Below are 6,695 nucleotides of genomic sequence, written 5' to 3'. Positions count from 1 at the left end.
AAAAAGAGTAAGGATGAACGGTGATGAAAGAGTGGATATGGACGATAACTTGATATCGTAGACCTCCGCGTTGGAGGATCGTCGGGAGCAATGAAAATCATAGGATATAACGGCCGCGGCCTCCAAAGAGACGCGGCCGTCCGGGCTCTGCTGAACTTCACGAAGCGGAGTCGCCCGGATGTTTTATTTCTGTCTGAAACTCACCTAGAGGAGTGGCCGGCAGAATGTCTAAAGATAAGGTTGTAGATGGATTGCAAAGAGGTGGTACGGAGCGATGGACGAAGTGGTGGTCTTCTTCTATTGTGGAAGAAAGAAATTCATATTTCACTTCTCTACAAATCTAGCAATTATATCGATGTTATGGTTGGGGTTGGGGCAGAGAATGTGTGGCGTTTTACTGGTTTTTATGGAGAACCAAGATGGCAGGATAAACAACTTACTTGGCAGTATTTCCGTGATCTCCATGCAGCGGTGAACTTGCCTTGGCTAGTGATGGGTGATATTAATGAGATTATGTATCCTTTTGAGAAGGAGGGAGGAAACCCAAGACCTCAAAATTATATGAAGGCTTTCAGAGATGCGATGGAGGAGTGTAACTTGTCAGACTTTGGGTATACTGGACCTAAGTTTACATGGCATAGAGGAAAAATTCGAGAACGTTTGGATCGGGCATTGACAAATGAAGCTTGGAATACTAAATTTGGGGATGCGGTTCTGCTAAATATGGAATATAGTCATTGTGATCATCGCCCAATTATGATGGAATTTGACAAGGAAGAAAATTACACTTATACTGGGTGATAAGGGTGGCCCAATCTTCTCAGTAAGCAACGGTGGTGATAATAATCACAAGATGATAGCAGCGGAGGAACACGACGATGTAGTGGATGATAACTTGTATGACGCAACGAGATCTCTCGATTGGTCCCTGTCGCCAATGCAACAGCTCTCAACCCTGCAAGATATTCGCAACTCCACACACTTGCGCACGTAGCCGCCGACCACGAAGCGGTAAGTTGCAACCGTCTAATTCCCAATGGAACAGCAGATCACACAAGACTTTAACAGGATCTACACAATATCAAGCAATATGGTGTAGGGAATTCAATAGTTTTGCAGAGCAAACAACTAAGAACTAGGGTTTATCTTAAACGTGGTCTAAATCAGCTAGGGAGTGTCCTGGGCACTTATATAGGAGTACAGGATGACCTCAGGTCGAAAAAATACGAGAATAACCGACCTAGAACAGATCTGGTCGAGACAGACTCGGAGTCGGCCGGTCGGGAGGCCGGTCGACCGGGTCTGGGACCGGCCGGTCCGGTTCAAACCAAGCCTGGAGCTGGGTGGTGACCGGGCGACGTTTCTGGCTTACTGGACATCGCCCGGATGGCACAGGTCAAAAACCCGGTTGAAACCGGGCGGACCCGGCGCAGGATCCGGTCGGACCGGGCCTGGGACCGGATGGTCCGGCGGCACGGCCGGTCGGACCGGATCTGGCACCGGCCTGAACTTCAGCTTCCCCTCTCGCGCATTCCTCCCGCTCCTCCCTCGCGCGTCCATGGGATGTCTTCATGTCCAGCTCCATGTCCAACTTCACGTCCATCTTCTGGTCCAGCTGCTCCTCTCTTCCTCGTGCGATGCTTGCTCCCTCCTCATACCTGATCATACATAAGTAATAGCACTTAGGCAGTATAAAGTTCACATCAATCAAAGTATCGTTTAGGAACAAGTTCACTTGTTGTTTGAGTAGCTTCGCATGAGCTCGTGTTATTGGTCCAATCCTAACTTCATTGGACTTGAGCTTCACAGCAGGATCATCTTCAGCTTGAAATGACGGAGGTAGTAGTGAGGTAGGGATGTCCTCATCATCTCCCCCCCCCCCCCCCGTTCAAAAGGCGTCGACCCCGACGCTTGCTTGCGTGGGAGTTGACTTGCAACATCGCCAGAAAGTAGCTTCCTTGTGACGGTAAAGCACACATCCGTTGGGAACCCCAAGAGGAAGGTATGATGAGCACAGCAGCAAGTTTTCCCTCAGTAAGAAACCAAGGTTTATCGAACCAGTAGGAGTCAAGGAACACGTGATGGTTGTTGACGGCGGAGTGTAGTGCAGCGCAACACCAGGGATTCCGGCGCCAACGTGGAACCTGCACAACACAATCAAAGTACTTTGCCCCAACTTAACAGTGAGGTTGTCAATCTCACCGGCTTGCTGTAACAAAGGATTAGATGTATAGTGTGGAAGATGATGTTTGCAAAGAACAGTAAGAACAAGTATTGCAGTAGATTGTATTTGATGTAAAGAATTGGACCGGGGTCCACAGTTCACTAGAGGTGTCTCTCCGATAAGAAATAGCATGTTGGGTGAACAAATTACAGTTGGGCAATTGACAAATAGAGAGGGCATAACAATGCACATACATATCATGATGAGTCGTGTGAGATTCAATTGGGCATTACGACAAAGTACATAGACCGCTATCCAGCATGCATCTATGCCTAAAAAGTCCACCTTCGGGTTAGCATCCGCACCCCTTCCAGTATTAAGTTGCAAACAACAGACAGTTGCATTAAGTATGGTGCGTAATGTAATCAACACAAATATCCTTAGACAAAGCATTGATGTTGTGACGCCCCGGAACCGGTATCCTGAGGATTCCAGCGATCCCGCCGAAATCCGCACGATATCGATTCAGAGACGCCCTCCGACACGACGTGCGTGACGAATCACACACGTGATGCCAGATGAATTAACACGAGCGGTAACTTTACAACAGGATTACAATAGAGCCCACAAGATACATATATTACAACAACGACTCCAACGAGCCAAGATACAAATATACAATACAAAGATCTGAGTCATACAGAAGATCAAATACGTCCGAGTACGGACAAGATACAAATTGGACTAAGAGTCCTGAAGATAAACGATGGCGTCCATAACCCTGCCCAGGCCAAGCCGGAAGGGTAACCTTGCTAACGTCATCATCTCGTACCTGTCAAAGCCGGGCCATCGGTTGCCGACAAAAGGGAGGAAGCAAAAGAGAAAGAGAAAAGGCGAGAGTAAGTACCAAGGAACGAACTCCGGCACGTACTTAGCGAGACTAGAAATGGCTATGCTCGCCGGGAGAGTATATATAATATCGCCTGGGGCTATATGGTAGGTTTAGCGGCAGCAAAACTATAACCAATAGAGACACGCTACAACATCCGTCTAATCAGAGAAGGTAAGAGAGTGCATAAGATAACAGATAAATACTACACAATCATAACCCAGCCGATTACACATATCCCCTCCAACAATTGCGAAGAGGCAATCTAAAAGGCACTCAACGGTGGACAAGTTTTATTAGGTATCGGTTGTAGTAATGCTGTATTACTACGCAAGTTATTAGCAGATTATTAGCAACAAGATAACGGTGTAAGTTGTTCTATGATCAAGCTATACAATTCCAAGTCGTCCATAACCGCGGACACGGCTTATCGATAAGATGTACTCCCTGCAGGGGTTGCCCAAATGTAACCATACGCATGCTCGACCCACTTACGACAGGTGGATGTCTCACAACAAGACCGTTCCCAGTTCAACAAGAAAGTCTAGGGGGGCCACCCGACTAAGCTACCCGTGATGAAGTTCGGCCGTACTCCGAGACGGACTCAGGGTTTGCGTCGGCGGCTAGGCGTGCAAACCACACGCTTCGCTAAACGTCCCGCGGGGTACAGTACCGAATATAAACACCCGAAGGCAACAGGAAGTAAACACCCGAAGGCAACAGTATATAAACATGCATGCGCCAAATAAAACCAAGGTTGTGGCCCCCTTTTCAACTGACTTGAGAAAAGGTAATGGGTGAGGGGGGGTCCCGATAATCGTCCCCACGCATGGGTAGAGCGCTCAATCTCGGAACAGATAACAAGAACTCGGGTCCTAGGGGACATTAGCAAGTCAAAGTTCCGATGCTTTCGCAAAGGGGCTCACAGATGCCTCTTCTTACAATTTTAGTTGTTAACAAATAAGTAAAGCATGTGTATCTCCAACAACTGATATAGCATGTGATAACCTCCCAACAACCCAACATATCCCGATAACAGATCGAGATAAACAACAGAGCCTAAACACGCCTACGACTCGCAAGGCTCAAACATCAAGCAACGACTATGGGTAAGGAATGGTGCATATAGGATTATTAGGGTAAACAAGTGGAAGAGGACACGTGACTCGATTAAGAATCGCAACATAAGGATAGCAGTGCGAGGGAGAGAGTAAAATAGGTGAAGAGAGAGGGCTCGCCTGTGAAAAGCTGCAGAAGAACTTGTCAGAGAACTCGTCGTATCTCACAACACCACTTCGTGATCTTATCCGGGAAGAAGTAAATGCTGGACAAACAACGGGTGCAAGTCTTACTACTACGGATAAAGAAGATCCAGCATGATCAAGATGATATGCATGACATGACAAAGATGGTTCAATGCAATTATCCAAATTAAGCGGGATCGGAACCCGGACAAACAAATTATTAGGTTTGAGTTGCATTTCCTACCGACAAGTTAAGTGTTGATTAGCATGGCAACACAAGGCATGGTGAGCTACGCAAAGTTAAATGGAACCGGGACAACATTTATATAATATCCCACATATTCCATATGTTCCATATTATGTGTTAATGCAAACTATCACGAGATTGTATGATGCATTATGCAACAGCAGGTATGGATGGCATAATAATGTTCCTCTCATTTTTCTGATCAATTTTCATATAAAACACTTTGCGTTTCGAATTACCAATTAAAAGTTATTAGCGTATTAGTTTTTTATTATTAAAATAGAAAACAGGGTTTATTTTAATTAGAAAAGGATCCGAACGAAAATCCTAACAGGATATAGGACTGCGGGTTAGATATTAAAAGGTACAGGGGTTTCCATGAAGAGGATCAGCTCCAGGAACTGCGGGTTAAGCAGGAAAAAGCTGCAGGGGGCTAAAAGCAAAACGGTCCAGATCTGGATCCGGAGGGATTTTCTCACCAGGGTTTGCTTAGCCCGTGCGGCTGACGGATGGGGCATGCGGGACGACGTGGCGCCAGCGTGGCCACTGATGTGGCAACCATCTGCTGCGCTGCTGCTGCTGCCTGTCTTCTGACGAAACTGAAAGAAGAGGAACAACGGAGGCGATGGTCAGCGACAGACGCCGACGGCGACCGGAAGAAGGTGGCGCCCGGTGATAGAAGAAAGAGGGGAGAAAGGATGGTGGCTCACCCAGGGAGTTCAACGGTGTAGCGGGCGGGCTCGGGGAGGAGGACGGTCGCCTGGAGGAAGACGGACGCGGCGATGTCGTGGCCTACGCGCGGCCAACCGTGGCAGACAAGGACAGCCTCGTCGAAGGGGAGCACCCCCGGAAGAGGAAAAGGGGCGCGGCGGATGCGCGTCGTTACGGGGAGTGGAGGGAGAGCGACGCCTGGACCAGGGGAGCACCAAGCCGTGCTAGCGACGGCGACCTGCGGGAAACGGCGAGGTTCACCAACGGGAGAGAGAGCAGGGAAGGATGGAGAAGAGGAGGGGGTCTAGGAGAAGTGCCAGGGTACCAGGAAGGTGGTGGTGTGGTCGCCAGCGACGTAGGAGGGCCACGACGGTCGGAATCGAAGGATTGACGGGCCGGTGCTGAGGGTTAACGGTGACGATGGCGGCGTGTTGAGCCAACCCCGGCTCGATTTTCTTGCTCCAGTAGCTACGCGACGGTGAGGCGCGTCGAACGGCGGCGGCGACGCGGCTTGGGGTGGACGGAGGTGATGGCACCGACGGGAATTCTGCGGGGCGGCCACGGGGTTTCTCCCCTCTCTCGATTTGGCTTGCAGCAGAAGAAAAGATAGAGGCGAGAGAGGCATGAGGGAGGAGGAAAAGTGAGATCGTGGTCCAGGACATTAAGAGAGACAGAGGGGGAGCAGGTGAGGGGGAGAGAGAGGTGGAGGACCACGGCGTGGTGCGGCTGAGAGAGCACGTCTCTCTCGTGCTTGTGGGGAAGACGTCAAACAGAAAGAAAAGGGGCATACCCCTTCGTCCAGGAAAAGTGGGCCGAATTGTTGGTGGGCTGAGGCAAGAGAGAAAGAGAGAAGAAGTTGGGCCGCCGGAGGGGAGAGGAAAGAGAGAGGGATGGGCCAGGGAGGAGAGAGTGGCCCAGGTTGAGGGGAAGGTGTTTTAGTTTTATTTAGCAAGTCCTTTTCTTTCATTTTTCCCAAACTGATTTGGAAATCAATTTGAAAACAAACCAAAATAGCACCACTTTATTTTGAAATATGAAAACATTGAAAATAATTTTGTTTGTTTGATACCTTTATAGATTAGGGTTTTATTTTAAAGGAAAGTACAAGGGGATGGTTTATTATAAAACCCATACGAGAGGGAAACCGAAATAGTTTGGGTTTGTAAAAATAATTTTATTTATTAAAATCATGGATGATATGATGCATGATGCATGATGATGCACAAAAGGAAAGCACAGACAAATCTAATATGGGATACTACCCAGGGCCGTTACAGATGTTTTATCCCTAGTGGCAACAGCACATCCACAACCTTAGAACTTTCTGTCACTGTCCCAGATTTAATGGAGGCATGAACCCACTATCGAGCATAAATACTCCCTCTTGGAGTTACAAGTATCAACTTGGCCAGAGCCTCTACTAGCAACGGAGAGCATGCA

General features: G+C 48.3%; 1 long non-coding RNA gene across 2 annotated transcripts; it reads right to left on the bottom strand.

The window, feature by feature from the left end:
* Positions 1-2,584: 2,584 nt before the first annotated feature.
* Positions 2,585-5,958, bottom strand: LOC127311791 (uncharacterized). Of its 2 annotated transcripts, XR_011749799.1 has the most exons (5): positions 5,581-5,958; positions 5,255-5,493; positions 5,024-5,143; positions 4,292-4,377; positions 2,585-2,996 (listed from the first exon to the last, which is right to left on the bottom strand). It is a non-coding gene; the product is annotated as an uncharacterized lncRNA (long non-coding RNA). The 2 variants fall into 2 exon arrangements; XR_011749798.1 differs by having other exon boundaries at positions 2,585-4,377; positions 5,581-5,955.
* Positions 5,959-6,695: the final 737 nt, after the last annotated feature.

This window comes from Lolium perenne, chromosome 7 (assembly GCF_019359855.2).
Source record: "Lolium perenne isolate Kyuss_39 chromosome 7, Kyuss_2.0, whole genome shotgun sequence".
NCBI classification, from domain to species: Eukaryota; Viridiplantae; Streptophyta; class Magnoliopsida; order Poales; family Poaceae; genus Lolium; species Lolium perenne.
This window is presented reverse-complemented; position numbering and strand designations above follow the sequence as displayed.